Consider the following 19,500-nt stretch of genomic DNA (forward strand, 5'->3'; position numbering starts at 1 on the left):
GGGCGACAGAGAAAGCGCGTGTGTTGGACAGGACAGCCTGTGCGTGCGGGCTGGGGAAGTGCGTGAGTAGGCAAGGGGCGTCTGCAGGCGTGGAGACAGGCACAGGAAGCAGGGACGCTCCGGGCGCAAGACGCGGTGACGATTACGCCGGACGTGGTGACGTAGCGCGCAGGCCGCAGCGGGGGGCGGACTCTGGGCCTTTCTTCCCCTTCTGATTTTCCCCCTCCCCCCTTTTCTCCCTTTCCGGGTTTGGTTCCCCCCTTTTCTCCCCCTCTCCCCCCTCCTTCCCAAGCCCCTTTCCCCTCCCCCGCCCCAGTCCCCCCTACTCCCCCGCCCTGGGCCCCGGGGAAACCCCGGCCGAGAAGAGTCCGCCCCCAGAAGCGCGCCGCCGCCGGCCGTCGGGGCCGAGCCGCAGCCGAGCGGCCGTGAGCCCGGGCGGCGGGCGGAAACGCGGGCGCCCTCCCGGCTACGGCCCGCGTGAGGTGAGGCCACCTCCCGGCCAAGGGGGCGGGCAGCGCGGGCGGCCTGTGGGGAGGGGGCGTGGCGGCCGGGCGGGCGGAGGCCCCCGGTCTGGGTCCCCGCGCTGGCACTTCACGGACCCGCGGGCTGTGGGTCAGGGCCCGAGCTTCCCGTGAAGGACGGCCCCGAGGCCAGAGACGCCCCAAGTGTGTTCGGGGAGCTCAGGCGAGAAGCGAGGGGCGCGGGGCGGAGGGTGTGGGGCTGGCGCCACCTGTGGCCTGTGCGGTGGGACCTAAAAACTGTTGCGCCCTTGTGGTGCTCGGGGGTGACTAGCTCCATGTGTTTCTTGGGTCTCCGTTTTCCTTTGAGCCTTGGAAAAATGGGAGGGAAAGGTGTTGGAGTGTTTCAGATTATGCTGGTGTCCGAGTTCATTACAGGGACAGAGATTTGAGTTGGAACGTACAGGGAGATGGTTCTGGAGCTTAAAAGTTGGGCCTACGCTAAGCTCGTAACTAACTCTTGAGGCTAGTTACTCTGAAAACTCTTCTCGATTTCGGTTACCTGTGGAACCCAAAATTTCAACGTTTGTGACCATTAACCTAGTAAGTCTTCAGACTATTTATTCACTCAAAGTGAATTGTTCTTGGGTAATGATGAGAAATGATCGAATAACAGTTCCAGAGGTTCATTAAATCAAAGAGAGGTGTGGGAAAATTTAAATTCAGCTCTCAGTTGGATGAATGTCCTTTTATATATATTTTTTCAAATAGACTTAACCAAAATTGAGAAGCCTGAGCCCTGTGTTGGTAGGCAGCATGGAGATGGGAGGAGGGAGGTGACAGGTTCCACTTCAGGAATGTCACACATTCCTTGCCTTTTTATTGTATTTTTGGATAGTCAAATTGGCACTTGGATCAGTTGTTTGTGGCTCCTCTTTCTTCCTAATGCTTTTTTTTTCACCTCTCTTTTTATTTCTCCTATTTTTCCCCCCTTTTTGGAGTCTGGGACATCAAAACTAAAACGGCTTAAATAGTGGTGGAAAGTGGTAGTAGTTAGTCCATTCAGTTCACTTTTAGTTGTATTTTTCCTCCCTGTTGCAGTTCTCCACAAAGTTGAGAGAACAGAGAATCTTTATTGAAGGTCTGATAACTGTCAGCGAAAATTGTATTTCAGAGTTTAAGTTCCAGTTTCGCGTCCACTCTAGGATCTACACTGTAGATCTTCAATTTAAAAGAAAAATTTTAAAACTTGCACATATAAGAATAGGGTGCCTGATATTCTTTAATTGAAAGAAGTCTGAAGAGGAGTTGGTTACCTTCCTCTATCAGAATAAAAATCAGAGACTTTACAGTCGTCTTTAAAGTCCAAGATATGTAGCAACCTCCCCCCCCACCACCACCACGCTGCAAACATGTTCACTGGTCTCCTCTCTGTCCCTTGAGTACATCAGGTACACTTCTGCCTCAGCAGCTGGCACTTGGATCTTCATGGATCACCTTTTCCGTGTAAAGCTGCATAGCCTTCTACCCTCACCTTCAGGGCTTTACTCAAATGTCACTCTAACAGTGACATTTCCTGGGCTATCTAAATTCCAAAGCCATTCCTCCACATATACTTACATAAATTCCTATCCCATTTTGCTGTATTTTCCTCCTTACCCCTTATCAACCTATAACATACTGTACATATTTAGTCTCCCGCATTAGAGTGTAAGTTTCATGAGGTTTAGATGGTCTTGTTTTGTTAGTTGCTGTATCCTCAGCCCTTAGTATAGCCCTTGATATGCAGTAGGTGCTCAACAAATTTATTGATTGAATAGGTAAAGAAGAGGTTTTTTTTTTAAAGATTTATTTATTTTATTTTTATTTTTGTCTGTGTCAAGTCCTAGTTGCGGCACGGGGTGGGGAATCTTTGTTGAGGTATGCGGGCTCTTGGTTGTGGTGTGTGGGCTTCTCTCTAGTTGTGGCGTGCGGGCTCCAGGGTGCGTGGGCTCTGTAGTTGTGGCGCACAGCTTCCAGAGCGCGTGGCCTCTAGTTGAGGCGTGCGAACTTGGTAGCTGTGGCACACAGGGTTAGTTGCCCCGTGGCATGTGAGATCTTAGTTCCCTGACCAGGGATACAAACCCGCGTCCCCTGTGTTGTAAGGCAGATTCTTTACCACTGAACCACCAGGGAAGTCCCCAAGAAGAGGAGTTTTATTCTTGAATTCTCTCATTGCCATAAATGAGAGACATGTATTTCCACTAGGATTTTGTAAGGCACTTACTGGAAGAACTTGAGATTTTTTTTTTGTCAGTTCTTGCCACGTTTCTGTTTTGACAGAAGTCTTGTGCTTTCAGGTCATTGAGTGAAAGCACTTTGAAGGCAGAGAGGATGGAGTGTGGTGTTGGTGGTCTCCGCGGAAGATTATCTCAGATTTCATGTGGCTAGAATTTTTACTGTTGCAGGCTCTTGCCTTGAGGTTTGTTCACATCCCTGATGAGACAAACATCACCATCCTTACCTCTTTGGCCCCAGAGAACTGAGTAGGCTGGTTCCACTTTGAAGTTTTTAGTACCCTGAAGATGTTAATATTTATGGTCTGGGCTGTATGGGTTAGATTTTTTTCCCCCATTCATGTGGAGACAGTTGAGCTTGAAAACTTGTAAGAATAGCTTTCTTTAACAATGGTGGAATGTTCGGTTTGGGGGAACATCTTATCCTTTTTTCTACAAATCCATTTGTGGGGTCGTTTTTAGCAACTAAATTATATTAAGTCTGAGGGTAAAAGGAGCAGGCCCCCTGAGTTGTGTGGTTTATCCCTCATTTATTTTTTCCTTTCTCATTTCTTGATTGGTATATTTGTTACCTTCATTGATCTTCTGGCTAGAGTGGCCTGGATGAGATTTCTCTTTGGGGCAGTCCCGGCAACTGTTCCAGCTTAGGAAGGCAAAGCGGGCGAGGTAGTGCTTTTAACACTTTGTAGGAATGCTGGTTGCAAAGCTAGGTTTTTGTTTAAACTTTTGCCAGGACATTGAAAGCTTCCAGGCCCATGAGAGAATGGTTTGAGTGGGAAGTGGGAGTGGGAGAATTGGGGAACTTGTATCTATTGGACTGGATCTGATTCTGTTATTATTATTGTAAAAAGGTATATTCTCGTTTTGTGAATAATTTCTGACATAATTTTGGCACATTAATAAGGCTTCTACCTCATTTCTCTTGCCTCTTTTAAAATCCTTTCACGAAGTTTCTAGGAAGTCTTTCTCAGGACCCAGAGACATTCAAACATCTCTATGCCATCTTCTCACCTCTTAGAGATAAATACTGTACTGAGTACTGACAATGTTTCAGTACAGGTAATGGTTTCTGAATGATGCATTGCTTATTCCTCTCTTCATGAACTCAAGGAAAGCTTTCAGGAAAAAGCAGATTTTGAGGAAGGGATAAAAAGTGTTACATTTTTGTTACATGGTCCCAGGAAGTACAGAGGAGAGAATTTTGTGAAATTGTGTGTGTGTAGTTGTCTGTGTGTGTGTGTGTTTTGTTTTGTTTTGTTTTGTTTCCCTATGCCTACTTGTAAGATGGGATAAAGGACTCTGAGTGTCCCTCTGTGGAATGTGCTGCCAACTTACAAGTAGGAAAAATAAGTGGACTCATGGCTTGAATATGTGTGCATGAATACAGTTGGTGGGTCTAATTTTAGAGATATTCTTCATACACAGTGGCTTTAGTATTTTCCTCCAGCTGTATCCTTTTCACTGTCTGTAGAAAATATGCCACTTAATTGTCTTTTAGTGGTTACCTTTCGTTCTTACCATGACTGTCACTTTAGCAGTGTAGCACTTGTTCCATCTCTCCAATAAAGTTACTCTGTCCATTCCTTCTTAAGTTTGAGTTTATTTCTGAAAACAGATATAGATAGGAAAGATTTCTTAACCTTGATCTGTTTTAACTCCTCTTTGAGTTCCCTTAGATTTCCTTAGTGTGTATCTATTTTCTCTAACACTTAAAAAAAATTGGTGTTGAAAGCCCTAATTACAATAATCTGCAGTGGTTTCATCATTTTTACTTAGGCGGTATGAAAGGAAAGATTCTGGGATGTTTCCTAAATCCAGGTCTTCTTTTTGCTTTTCTTCTTTTTTTTTTTTTTTTCTTTTTGTGGTATGCGGGCCTCTCTCTGTTGTGGCCTCTCCCGTTGCGGAGCACAGGCTCCGGACGCGCAGGCTCAGCGGCCATGGCTCACGGGCCCAGCCGCTCTGTGGCATGTGGGATCTTCCCGGACCGGGGCACAAACTCCGTGTCCCCTGCATCGGCAGGCGGACTCTCAACCACTGCGCCACCAGGGAAGCCCCCCCTTTTTTTTTTTAATATTTATTTATTTGGCTGCCCTGGGTCTCAGTTGCGGCATGTGGGAACTTTGTTGCGGCATGCGGGATCCCTTAGTTGTGGCATGTGGGCTCTTAGTTGCGGCATGTGGACTCTTAATTGTGGCATGCATGTGGGAGCTAGTTCCCTGACTAGGGATACAACCCAGCCCCCTTGCATTGGGGGCCTGGAGTCTTAACCACTGGACCACCAGGGAAGTCCACTCGTTTTGCTTTTCTGCAAGATCTCTTATGAGTTGTTCAGTCCAGTTGTTTGAACCTATACTGGGAAAGCTGTTTTATAGTTTTGACAGTAAGTTTCCCAGAGTACTTAACTGTGCTTTAAAAAAAAAAACTGATCAAATTGGGAACCCCAGCCTCGAGATGAGAGAGAATAAGGAGAAAAGGTAAAAAAGCCTCAGGCAGTCATGTCTCCCAATAGTCAAAACACTTTTGGTATTTTTAAGGGACTCATTTTATTCTATTCCTCCTTAGTTTGTATACCACAAGAAAATAAAAAATCTTTTCAGTTCCTTTAACTGCTTGCTTGCTTTTCTAAATTGTCAAAGACTTTGATTTTTCCTGGGAGGTACTTTTCAGGCCTTTCCCCGTATTTTCTTGGGAGAAAAAATGAAACTAGTGGTTAAATGCTCTTGTCAGGTCTCTTCCCTGACTTAGCCCAATGCTCTAAAGGCGTTAATAGATTGTTTTGCAGCTTGTTTTTGTTTTTCATTGAAGACCTCAAAATCTTTTGCAGGCAAATAAAAACTATAGGTTTGCACCCACACAATTACTCAGGTCCCAAAAGATCTCAGCTTAAGTCCTTATCCTGTAGAGCTAGAAGTGTAAAGATAAGTGAGGTAATCAGCAGGGTTTAAAATAACTCAGTTTCTTTCTCTTTTTAAAAAAATTAATTTTTATTGAAGTATAGTTGATTTACATTGTTGTGTTAGTTTCTGCTGTACAGCAGAGTGAATTAGTTATACATATACATACATCCACTCTTGTTTAGATTCTTTTCCCATATAGGTCATTACAGAGTATTAGGTAGAGTTCCCTGTGCTATATAGTAGGTTCTTATGAGTTATCTATTTTATGTAAGTGTGTGTATGTCAATCCCAGCCTCCCAATTTATCCCTACCCCCTCTTTCCCACTTGGTAACCATAAGTTTGTTTTCTACATCTGTGACTCTATTTCTGTTTTGTAAATAAGTTCATTGGACCCTTTTTTTAGATTCCACATATAAACATATGATATTTGTCTTTCTGTGTCTGACTTACTTCACTCAATATGACAATCTCTGGGTCCATCCATGTTGCTGCAAATGGCATTATTTTGTTCTTTTTTATGGCTGAGTAATATTCCATTGTATATGTGTACCACATCTTCTTTATCCATTCCTCTGATGATGGACATTTAGATTGCTTCCATGTCTTGGCTATTGTTAATAGTGCTGCAGTGAACATTGGGGTGCATGTATCTTTTTGACTTATGGTTTTCTCCAGGTATATGCCCAGGAGTGGGATTGCTGGGTTTATTTTAGTTTTTTAAGGAACCTCCATACTGTTTTCCGTAGTGGCTGTACCAATTTACATTCCCACCAACAGCGTAGGAGGGTTCCCTTTTTTCCGCACCCTCTCCAGCATTTATTGTTTGTAGATTTTTTCGTGATGGCCATTCTGACCGGTATGAGGTGATACTTCATTGTAGTTTTGATTTGCATTTCTCTAATAATTAGATGACGTTGAGCATCTTTTCATGTGCTTTTTAGCCATCTGTATGTCTTCTTTGGAGAAATGTGTTTAGATCTTCTGCCCATTTTTTAAAAATTAATTATTTATTTATTTATTTTTGGCTGTTTTGGGTCTTTGTTGCTGCGTGTGGGCTTTCTTTAGTTGCGGTGGGCAGAGGCTACTCTTCGTTGTGGTGTGCGGGCTTCTCATTGCAGTGCCTTCTCTTGTTGCGGAGCACGGGCTCTAGGCGAGTGCGCTCAGTAGTTGTGGCTCGCGGGCTCTAGAGCACAGGCTCAGTAGTTGTGGCTCAAGGGCTTAGTTGCTCTGTGGCATGTGGGAATCTTCCCAGACCAGGGCTCGAACCCGTGTCCCCCGCATTGGCAGGTGGATTCTTAACCTCTGCGCCACCAGGGAAGTCCCTCTTCTGCCTATTTTTTGATTGGGTTGTTTGTTTTTTTGATATTGAGCTGCATGGGCTGTTTACATATTTTGGAGATTAATCCCTTGTTGGTTGCCTCATTTGCAAATATTTTCTCCCATTCTGAGGGTTGTCTGTTTTGTTTATGGTTTCCTTTTCTGTGCAAAACCTTCTAAGTTTAATAAAATAACTTAGCTTATTTCTAATTGATATTTATTGGTTGTGAGTCTGTAGTGGGAAAAGAAAGAGAAAAAGCTGGTTTGCAGACTAGTCAAGTGCTGTCTTGATCTTTTGGAGGTAATTTTGCTCCCACTGTTAGTCTTCCATACAATTCTTGTCTAGTGTACAGAATAGAGATAGACTTTTAACATTATTAGCTAGTTTCCTTTGCCACTTGATTCATTATCTTCCTTGTATGGATGTTTTTGGTATATTCCATGTTGATAACAACATTTGTGCTTCAGTGTTTATTATTAATAATGATCAAAACCGTATTTCATATCTGCAAAGCACTTTTCTCTTTCCTAAAAGCTGATCGGACCTTAAAGTGGTCAACATTTATATTAAAAGACTAGATTTTCCAGGTATGCCGTTCATATTTTTGTGGGGGCTGTGTTTTTGTTGGATGTGCCAGTTGTAAGAATTTGTGCGTGGTTTTGGCACGTGAGCAGCATTATGGGGAATGCTTCCTTGGAGAAGGGTGGTTCAAACTTGTGTAAGCTTTATAACAGAACTAGGAGGAAAGTGATCAAGGCATTGACAATCCAAACTTAATAAGGGATACATTTGAAATACATTTTTCCTCCCTATACTCACAAATTATATATATATATATATATATATTTATTTATTTATTTATTTATTTATTTATTTATTTGTGTGTGTGTGTGTGTGTGTGTGTGTGTGTGTGGTACGCGGGCCTCTCACTGTTGTGGCCTCTCCCATTGCGGAGCACAGGCTCCGGACGCACAGGCTCAGCGGCCATGGCTCATGGGCCTAGCCACTCCGCGGCACGTGAGATCTTCCCGGACCGGGGCATGAACCCGTGTCCCCTGCATCGGCAGGCGGACTCTCAACTACTGTGCCACCAGGGAAGCCCTCTTTTTTTTTTTTTAATTTATTTTATTTATTTATTTATTTATTTTTGGCTGCGTTGGGTCTTCATTGCTGTGTGTGGGCTTTCTCTGGTTGTGGCGAGTGGGGCCTACTCTTCGTTGCGGTGCGTGGGCTTCTCACTGTGGTGTCTTCTCTTGTGGAGCACGGGTTCTAGGTACACGGGCTTCAGTTGTGGCACGTGAACTCAGTAGTTGTGGCTCGCGGGCTCTAGAGCGCAGGCTCAGTAGTTGTGGCACACAGGCTTTGTTGCTCTATGGCATGTGGGATCTTCCCAGACCAGGGCTCGAACCTGTGTCCCCTGCATTGGCAGGCAGATTCTTAACCACTGTGCCACCAGGGAAGCCCATATATATTTTTAAAATCTGGCTACTTTATCTCACCTGCCTTACATTTTGCTGTTTTCCCTTTGCTTTCAGGGTTAGACTTTAGCTACAGATAAATTACTTGTTCTTTCACCTTCCCTGTTGTCACACCTTGCTGCCCTGGGGTATACCATTGTTTCAACTGGACGCCTCTCCTCTGGAAAACCACAGAAACCTTCCTTCGTTTAGGTGTAATGTTCTGGAACCCTTCAGAGCATCCCCCAAACTCTCATTTTGTCTGCCTCTTTTGGACCAGTTCCACAAAGCTGGGTTCCTCTTTGTCTTTACCATGTTTCCCTCTGTACATTCCATTCTAAGTTTTCTGCTCACACTGAAGTTAAATTTGCTAGGATCTTGATCTCTCCAGTGCCAAAAGAGCTCTAGAGCATGTGATTTTTGTCTTATTCCTCTACTAGCTGTAAGGAAAAGAAAAGGAAAGAAAAATAATTAGATAATTTGAGGCATATGTTCTAGAGGTCTGTGTCTAGATAGTGATTTTCTCAGTTTTTTTTTTTTTTTTTTGGGTGCACCACGCGGGATCTTAGTTCCCCGACAAGGGATTGAACCCGTGCACCCTGCAGTGGAAGCACAGAGCCCTAACTATTGGACCACCAGGGAATTCCCTTTGCCAGTTGTTTTGCCCCTCCTAGCTAACACTGTACCCAAGAGAGATCATTGTTAGAGTCTTGATTTGGGGCAGAGCTATACTAAGGCCAACAACTGAAATCCTGAACTAAGTTGTGCCTGTACTACCAAAGTTTTACCTTTATCATGGTATCTTCAGCCTTAAATTAGTTATCCCCCTTTCCAGTTCTCCTTATTTTCCCTTCAGAGTTATTTGGTTTAAAATTTATTCTTTGTGTTTTACTCTCTATCCTAGCAGTATTTTTTTTTAATTAAAAAAATTTTTTTTAATTTATGGCTGCCTTGGGTCTTCCTTTCTGCACGTGGGCTTTCTCTAGTTGCGGCGAGCGGGGACTACTCTTTGTTGTGGTGCACTGGCTTCTCTTGTTGCAGAGCACGGGCTCTAGGCGCGTGGGCTTCAGTAGTTGTGGCACTCGGGCTCAGTAGTTGTAGCTCACAGCCTTTAGAGCACAGGCTCAGTGGTTGTGGTGCACGGGCTTAGTTGCCCTAGCAGTATTTTTGACAAAAAGAAGAGGAAGACGAAGAGGGTTTGTGCTTGGAGTATTTTCCCTATATGATAGTGCAGAAATAGTTTTTCTTTCTTTTTAACTGAATGAGTATGATGGCTGAAAAATGAAGTGTGATTGACTGGTAAGATAGGACTACTGAAAGGAATCAAACCTGTTTAGTTTCTGTGTAGGTTTTGTGAGGGAGTAAAATCAGAGCCAGTGCTTGAGACTTGAATTTTTAACCCTGTTTGAAGTTCTCTGAGGCTGTGCTGAGTTTACCCTCATGAACTCTGCTGAATCAGTGTCTTTATATGTAAAATAGAGTTGTTGGTCTGTTTCCTTTTAGGGTACAGGAAAATTGACTTTTGGAGGTATCTCAAGGTTAAATACAATAATACCTCCTGATACATTTACTCATTTAAAATGTAAACACTTGAGATTGGAGCTGCACTTAATGAATTCTTAGGCGAGCTTCAATATTTTACTTCACCTATAGTTAGTAGATGATACAGAAGAGAGACAAAAAGGTATCTACAGATATTAATGAGCACACTTTCCATATAGCTGGGATGTATTTACATCGATTTGGTGGCCACAGTCAGCAACATAGCCTACCTCACAGAAGGACAGTCTATATTAAACATGATCAAATTAGTAGTCTCTAAATAATGTTCTCTAGTGCTGTTAGATAACAGAACAGCATTGAAGTTATATTGGCAGAGATAAAATGGTGCTTTATTTCTGTGTGCTTTATTTTTCTCTTTTTCTTCCTTTTTCTCTTTGGAATTAACATTGTTTTCATAACTGTTTTTCTGCCTATTAGTTTCTTATAGGTTGGGAAATAGCAATTGTCTTTTCAGTTTAGCAGTCTGACTGGATTCAGCTATAGGATCTGTTCAGATCCATAATGTGTTTTAGGCCATGAGTCTCTTCTGTTCTCGCTGTTCTGTCCTGTACTTTATTGTTGACTTGTGCTTTGCTCATTTCCCGCAGTAGGGGACACAAATTTAGCCATACGTACACACGCACACACGCAGTCTGCCACCTGAGGCCCTCTGAAAAGATTATAGATTTTCTATTAAGAATTATAGGCATTCACTTGCCACTGTTTCATCTTACCAACCCAGCTTTTGCTTTGGTGCACTATGAGCCTGTCATATAGTACTAGCTTAGAAATCAGAGAAACTCAGTTTATTATTAGTCTTTGTTATAATAAACATCACCTATATGTTTTCTTTCCAGGACAGTTCTTTGTTAGAAGGTCTTCTCTTAGTTTCTGGTTCTTCTTTATTTTTTACAATACAAAGTGATCTTCAAGGCAGGTAATACCTCAAGAAAATTTATGAAAAGAGCAACTTACTCATTTACTCAAACATTTAATAGGTGCCCGTTTCTTGGTTAGATATTGTGTTATATGCTAAAGATACCAAGGTAGATGCGACATTGTCCCTATTGTCAAGGAGCTCATGTTTTATTTTTATACATTACAAAAGAGTAAATAAATTACAAGGTCATGAGTGTTACAAGGTGGTGATAAAATGTAATATGAAAGCAGGAGGAAGAGTGCTTAATTCTAAATGACAGTTTCAACTTTTCAGAGAAGGTAAAGTTTGAATTGAGTCTCAGTGGATTCATTAATTCAACTAGCATATGAATAGTTACGAAGTATTAGGTGCTGGGGGTGTAAAAAAACAAGACATAGTCCTTACCTTCAAAGAACTTAGACCGAGAAGTCAGTCAGGATACTGCAGGCTGATGAACTCTGAGCTAGAGGAATGCACAAAGTGCTTTGGAAGTACAGTGGAGATCTGGAAAGACTTTCTGTCAGGGGATTATGAATCTTGAAGGGCCGACAGGAGTTAACCAGGTAGACAGGTATAAGGAAGAGAGCTCTAGGGGAGGAACTACCTACATAAACGGTGGAGGTGTAGAGCAGAGCAGCATGATGCCTTTGACAAACTTCAAGGACAGGATATGCCTACACATGGGATGTTTATGGGGATTATTTATAGAAAAGGCTAGAAAGGTAGGTAGGGGCTTGATTTTTTTTTTTAATATATTGAATTTTTAAAAATTAATTAATTTATGGCTGTTTTGGGTCTTTGTTGCTGCGCACAGGCTTTCTCTAGTTGTGGCGAGCAGGGGCTACTCTTCGTTGCGGTGGCTTCTCGTTGTGGAACATGGGCTGTAGGCGCACGGGCTTTAGTAGTTGTGACGCGCAGGCTTGATAGTTGCGGTGCACAGACTCTAGGGCGCGCGGGCTTCAGTAGTTGTGGCGCGCGTGCTCAGTAGTTGTGGCTCGTGTGCTCTAGAGCTCAGGCTCAGTAGTTGGGGTGCACAGGCTTAGTTGCTCCACAGCATGTGGGATCTTCCTGGACCAGGGATCAAACCCATGTCCCCTGCATTGGAAGCGCAGAGTCTTAACCACTGGACCACCAGAGAAGTCCCAAGAAGTCCCAAGAGTTTTTGAAGATGAGAGACTTGAGCATATTTATATGTTTGGGGAATTAGCAAAAGACATTAGAGAGTGGTGATAATGGAGTGAAGTCCTTGAGCATGAAGAGAAGATGAAATCCAGAGCAGAGGTAGAATTATTATCTCCTTTATTAAGATAGAGGAAAAGGTCAAGAAAGGGGTGGGGACAAATGTTTGGTAACTGAACAAAGGAATTTGAGGGAGCTCCTACCTTAAAGCCCTGATATTCCTTGTGATCTAGGAGACTTATCCTTTTGGGTTAGGGGGCTAGTGTGTTCCAATAAAGAGCATTGGCAAAATAGGGTCATTGAGAAGAGACAGAAATTTGAATAGCTGTTGAGAAAATGGGAGGGACAGTTGCCAAATGGTTTGTTTGGCTAGGCAGGCAGAGGTAGGGTGGGGTGGTATAGGGTGGGAATGCATTTCAAGCAGATAGACTAGCCTGGGCAAAGACTCAGGAGTATTAAAAACTATGGTATGTATGGAGAGGTAGTATTATTTTGAATGCTGGAGACAATGTATATAGAGCCTAATTTTGCGGTAGGCTTTAAGAGGTATATTAAGGACTTTGGAATATTTCTGGAATATTTTGAGGCAAAAAGGAACCTCTGAAGATTTTCATCAGAGAAATGGAATGATTGTTTTATAAAGGTAACTCTGGTAGCACTTTGGAAAAATACAGGGGATTTAGAGTGGAGGGAGAGACACTTGTTAAGGGGCTGTTGTAGTAGTGCAGAAGATGCTGAAATCAGGATAGAGATGGGTAAGAAACAACCCCCTTAATATCTTGAAACAACGGTTTATTTCTCACTCACACTACGTGTTCATCAAGGATAGGTTAGAGATTTTATTTATTCAGGGATAAAGGCTGATAGGCCAACAGAGCAGTCATCATGGGAACATAGCCAGTTGCTCTGCTGGAGGCCTAAAAGAACTCTGGAGGTCTTGTTCCATTAACTAAATTCTCTGCCTATCAGTGATGGGAGTGGAGAAGAGAGGACAGGAGCTGAGAAGATCAAGTGGATCCAGGAGATGGTGCCAGAGTTTGGAAATTGGCTAAATATGAGAGGAGAGGGAAGTAATTGTGAATAGGTGATTCTCAGTTTCTGTTTTGGGTGACTGGGTGGTGTTGCTAACAGAGATAAGAAAGGGGGCAGGTTTTAGGAGCACTTAAAGTAAATATTAACCGACCTAAAGGGAGAAATAGACAGCAATACAATAATAGGGGACCTTAATTCCCCACTTTCATCAATGGATAAATCATGCAGACAGAAAATCAGTAAGGAAACATTGGCCTTAAATGACAAGTTAGACCAGATAGACTTAACAGACATGTATAGAACATTCCATCCAAAAGTAACAGAATACACATTCTTCTCAAGTGCACATGGAACATTCTCTAAGATAGAGTATATGTCAGGCACGAAACAAGTCTTAATAAATTTAAGGAGATTGAATCATATCAAGAATCTTTTCTGACCACAGTGGTATGAAACTAGAAATCAACGATAAGAGGAAAACTGGAAAATTCATAAACATGTAGAGCTTAAACATATGCTACTGAATAATCAACGAGTCAAAGAAGAAATAAAAAGAGAAAATAAAAAATACCCAGAGACGAATGAAAATGGAAATACAATATACTAAATACAAAACCTATGGGATGCAGTGAAAGTACTTCTAAAAGGGAAGTTCATAGTGACAAATGCCTACATTAAGAAATGAGAAAGATTGCAAATAACCTAACTTTACACCTCCAGGAACTAGAAAAAGAAGAACAAGCTACACCTAATGTAAGTAGAAGGAAGGAAATAAATATCAGAGTAGAAATAAATGAAATAGAGAAACAATAGAAAAGAACAGTGAAACTAGGAGCTAGTTTTTATTTTTTTTTATTTATTTTTTATTTATTTTTTTTTTGCGGTACGTGGACCTCTCACTGTTGTGGCCTCTTCTGTTGCAGAGCACAGTCTCCGGACACGCAGGCCCAGCAACCATGGCTCACGGGCCTAGCCACTCCGCGCCATGTGGGATCTTCCCGGACCAGGGCACGAACCCGTGTCCCCTGCATCGGCATCTCAACCACTGCGCCACCAGGGAAGCCCTAGTTTTTATTTTTTAAAAAAAGATAAAATAGGGCTTCCCTGGTGGCTGAGAGTCCTGCCGATGCAGGGGACACGGGTTCGTGCCCCTGTCCGGGAAGATCCCACATGCTGTGGAGCGGCTGGGCCCGTGAGCCATGGCCGCTAGGCCTGTGCGTCCGGAGGCTGTGCTCCGCAACGGGAGAGGTCACATCAGTGAGAGGCCTGTGTACCGCAAAAAAAAAATAAATAAATAAAAAATAAAATTAAAAAAAGATAAAATAGACAAACCTGTAGCTAGACTCACCAAGGAAAAAAGAGGACTCAAATAAAATCAGAAATGAAAGAGATGTTAACACCTGGTACCTCAAGAGACTACTGTGAACAATTATATGCCAACAAGTTGGACAACCTAGAAGAAATGGATAAATTCCTAGACATATACAACCTACCAGGACTAAGTCATGAGGAAATAGAAAATCTGAGGAATCCCATTAGAAGCATACCTCATTTTACTGAGCTTGGCTTTACTGCGCTTCACAGATGCTGTGATTTTTACAAATTGAAGGTTTGTGGCAACCCTGCATTGATCAAGTCTATCAGCCCTATTTTTCTAACAGCATTTGCTTACTTTGTGTCTCCATGTCATGTTTTGGTAATTCTTGTAATTTTTCAAATTTCTTCATTATTTGTTACAGTGATCTGTGATCAGTGATCTTTCATGTTACTATTATGTTGTTTTGGCATTTTTTAGCAATAAAATATTTTAAAATTAAGGTATGTACATTTTTTTTTAGACATAATGCTATTTTACACTTAATAGACTACAATATAGTCTAAACATAACTTTCATATGCACTGGGAAGCCAGAAAATTTGTGACTTGCTTTATTTCGATATTTGATTTATTACAGTGGTCTGGAACTGTAATATCCTGCAATATCTCCAAGGTATGCCTGTACTAGTAAAGAGATTGAATCTGTAATCAAAAACCTTCCAACAGACAAAAGTCCAGGGCCAGGTGGCTTCACTGGTGAATTCTACCAAACATTTAAAGAAGAACTAATACCAATCCTTCTCAAACTCCAAATTCATTTTATGAGGCTAGCATAACCTTGATACAAAAACCAGACAAGGACACTACAAGTAAAGAAAATTACAGGCCAGTGTCCCTGATGAATATACATGCAAAAATCCTCAACAAAATATTAGCAAACTGAATTCAACAATACATTAAACGGATCATACACCATAGTCAAATGGGATTTATTTCAGGGATGCAAGGGTGGTTAAACATCTGCAAGTCAATCAGTTGTGATACACCCCATTAACAAAATGAAGGATAAAAATCATACGGTCATCTCAATGGTGCAGAAAAAGGATTACAAACAAACTCTTAACAAAAGTGGGTATGGAAGGAATGTACCTCAACACCATAAAAGCCATATGTTACAAGCCCTCATCTAACATTAAACTCAACTGAAGCTGAAAGCTTTTCCTTGCCACTTTTATTCAACATAATATTGGTAGTCCTAGTCACTGCAGTTGGCAAAAAAAGAAATAAGGGGCATTCAGATCAGAAAGGAAGAAGATTTGCAGATGACATGACATGATATTATATATAGAAGATCCTAAACACTACACCAAAAATGGTTAGAACTAATGAATGAATTCAGTAAAGTTGCAGGATATAAAATCAATATACAGAAATGAGTTGTGTTTTTATACATTAATCACTATCAAAAAGAGAAATTTAAAAAATGATTCCAGGGCTTCCCTGGTGGCGCAGTGGCTGAGAGTCTGCCTGCCGATGCAGGGGATACGGGTTTGTGCCCCGGTCCGGGAAGATCCCACATGCCGCGGAGTGGCTGGGCCCGTGAGCCATTGGCCGCTGAGCCTGCGCGTCCGGAGCCTATTCTCCGACGGGAGAGGCCACAACAGTGAGAGGCCCGCGTACTGCAAAAAAAAAAAAAAAAAAAAAAAAGATTCCACTTTCGATTGTAGCATAAAGAATAAAATATCTAGGAATAAGTTTAACCAAGGAGGTGAAAGACACGTACACTGAAAACTATAAGACATCAGTGAAAGGAATTGAAGAAGACACAATAAGTAGAAAGATACTCTCCGCTCATGGATTGGAAGAATTAATATTGTTAAAATGTCCATACCACCCAAAGCAATCTACAGATTCATTGCAATCACTATCAAAATTCCAGTCGCATTTTTCACAGGGAACAAACAATCCTAAAATTTGTGTGGAACCACAAAAGACACCAAATAGCCAAAGAAATCTTGAGAAAGAAGAACAAAACTGAAGGTATGATACTTCCTGATTTCAAACTATATTACAAAGCCATAATAATCAGAACAGTATGGTATTGGCATAGAAACAGATACATAGATTAATGGAACAGAATAGAGAGCCCAGAAATAAACCCATGCACACATGGTCAATTAACTTATGACAGAGGAGCCAAGAATAAACAATAGGCAAAGGATAATCTCTTCAATGAACGGTGTTGGGAAAACTGGACTACTATATTACACCAAACACAAAAAAATGGCTCAAAATGGATTAAAGCCTTGAACATAAGACCTAAAACCATAAAACTTGTAGAAAGAAACATAGGGAGTAAGCTCCTTGACATCAGTCTTGGGGATTCTTTGGATTTGACACCAGAAGCAAAGACAGCGAAAGCACAAATGAATAAGTGGGACTATATCAAACTAAAAATCTCTGCACAGCAAGGGAAACCATCAACAAAATGAAAAAGCCTACTATATGGGAGAAAATATTTACTAATCATATATTTGAAAGAGGTGCAAACTATTATATATAAAAAAAGCTACAAGGATATATGCTACAACATGGCATATAGCCAATATTTTATAATAACTAAATGGAGTATAACCTTGAAAAATTATGAATCACTATATTGTACATCTATAACTTGCATAATATTGTACATAAAATATACTTCCAAAATATCATATATTTGTAAAAGGGTTACTATCTGGAATGTATAAAGAGCTCATACACCTCAACAGGAAAAAAACCAATCTGATTAAAAAATGGATAGAGGAACTGAATAGACATTTTTCCAAAAAAGATAACGAGATGGCTAACAGGTACATGGAAATGTGCTCATCATCGCTAATCATCAGGAAAATGCAAATCAAAACCTCAATGAGATGTTAGCTTACACCTGTTAGAGTGGCTATTATCAAAAAGATAAGCAATAGTAAGTGTTGGTGACAATATGGAGAAAAGGGAACCCTAGTGCACTGTTGGTGAGAATGTAAATTGGGATAGCCACTATGGAAAGCAGTATGGAGGTTCCTCAAGACATTAAAAAATAGAACTACCATGTGACCCAGCAGTCCTACTTCTGGATATATATTTGAAGGAAATGAAGTCATTATCTTGAAGAGATACCTGCACCCTGATGTCATTGCAACATTGTTCCCAGTAGCTAAGACATGGAAACAACCTAAGTGTGCAGCAACGAATTAATGGATAAAGAAAATGTGGCTGTATGCAGAGACACACACACACACACACACACACACACACACACACACGAAAAAGAAGGAACTCCTGCTATTTGTGACAGTATAGATTAGATAGACGCACCTTGAGGGCATTATGCTAAGTGAAATAAGTCAGAGAAGGACAAGTACTGTATGAGCTCACTTATGTGGAATCTCACAGCTACAAGAGAACAGATTGGTGGTTGCCAAAGGCAGGGAGTGGGGGATGGCTGAAATGGGTGAAGGTAGACAAAAGGGTACAAATTTCCAGTTACATATGTATGTTTATATACACACACATATATATAAATAAGTCTTGGGGATGAAATGTACAGCATGGGGACTATAGTTAATACTGTATTGTATATTTGAAAGTTTCTAGCAGAGAAGATCTTAGACATTCTTATTACAAGGAAAAAATTGTGAATATGTCTGGTGATGGATGTTAATTAGACTTGTGATTATTTCACAGTATATACATGTATTGAATCATGTTGTATACCTGTAGCTAATATATGTCAATTATATCACTAAAAAAGGGGGGGGCAGGTTTTGGCTTAGAGGAGTGTTGGTAAAGTTCACTTTTGGAAATGTATAGCAGCTAGTTGTCTAAATGAATCTGGAGCTCTACAGAGAAGCGGGGGTATTTAGGTTTTTGGAGTACTCTGTACATGAAGCATGTTCAAGCCATGATAGGAAATGGGATCATGCAGGGCAAACTTACAGAGTGATAAGAGAGCTGACATGAAGCCCCAGGATATTCCAGAATGTAAGAGGCACTTCTAGCCTGAGGGCATTGGATTTTAATGTAAAGATTGACATTTTTGGGACCAAGGCAGCCTGTGTCTGTTCCTGACAGGTGACCCTCTAGTATTTTGAAGAAGGAGCAAATGTAAGCTGTGAAAAGCTACTGCTTTGACGGGTACTTTAGAGTATGTTAGCTCTGTCATTTGTGCTGATGGTGGATTTATTTTTTTTGGTCCTTAGATGGAATGCATTTTAATTCTTTTATTTGAATTTGGATATATTTGGCAATTCACAAAATTTTAATAAAGTTATTATAGCTTATAAACTAGTTGCCAAGTCAGAGGAAGGCTAAAAATTGGTCCAGTCTCCCCATATACTTACAGGGTAGTTAAGTGAACAAAGAATGTGATATCACAGAAGTATAATAACAGGACATATTAGATCATTTAATTCTCAGAAGATAGTCCCTATGGAGTAGTACTGTGTTATCCCTATTTACAGTTGAGGTTTAGGGAGTGACTTAATCTGTTCAGACTGCTATAACAAAATACTGGGTGGCTCATCAACAAAAATTTATTTCTCACAGTTCTGGAAGCTGAATAGTCCAAGATCAAGCATGGTCAGATTCTGCTGAGGGCTCTTGTCCTGGTTAATAGCCAGCATCTTACTGTGTCCTCACATGGTGAAAGGAGCTAGGGATCTCTCTGGAACCTTTTTTATAAGGCAGTAAGCTCATGACTTAACCACCCCAAAGGCCTCACCTCTTAATATCATGTTTGGGGGTTAGGATTCAACATATAAATTTTGAGAGGACACATTCAGACCATTGCAGAGAGGTTAGGTTAGGTTATTTGTCCATCATTGTGCAGCCAGAACATAACCCAGTTTCATGCTGAAGTCTGCACTTGTAATCATCACCTGGAATTGCTTTTAGGACACAGCAAAATTTATACTGGATAGCCAAGAGCTTGGGTTAATGTTGCTGCTTGTTATTTTTCACCCCCATGTTTTTTTGTGGAAGAATTCCAAACCTATAGAAAAGTTGAAAGAGTGATACAGTGAGCATCAATATGACTTTTACCTAATATTTATTGAATATTTTG

General features: G+C 41.2%; 1 protein-coding gene across 16 annotated transcripts in view; it reads left to right on the forward strand.

The window, feature by feature from the left end:
* Positions 1 to 315: 315 nt before the first annotated feature.
* The window catches only part of R3HDM2 (R3H domain containing 2), a 148,652-nt gene continuing 129,467 nt past the window's right edge, over positions 316 to 19,500 (forward strand). For 13 of the 16 annotated variants that reach the window (XM_079936724.1, XM_079936722.1, XM_079936719.1 and 10 more), the window contains exon 1: positions 316 to 482. The gene's annotated coding sequence lies outside the window, so the exon portion shown is untranslated. Of the gene's footprint in view, positions 483 to 540; positions 666 to 19,500 lie in introns of those variants that run through there. The other 3 variants (XM_079936714.1, XM_079936715.1, XM_079936716.1) reach the window with 2 other exon arrangements.

Source organism: Stenella coeruleoalba, assembly GCF_951394435.1.
Source record: "Stenella coeruleoalba genome assembly, chromosome: 11".
NCBI lineage: Eukaryota > Metazoa > Chordata > Mammalia > Artiodactyla > Delphinidae > Stenella > Stenella coeruleoalba.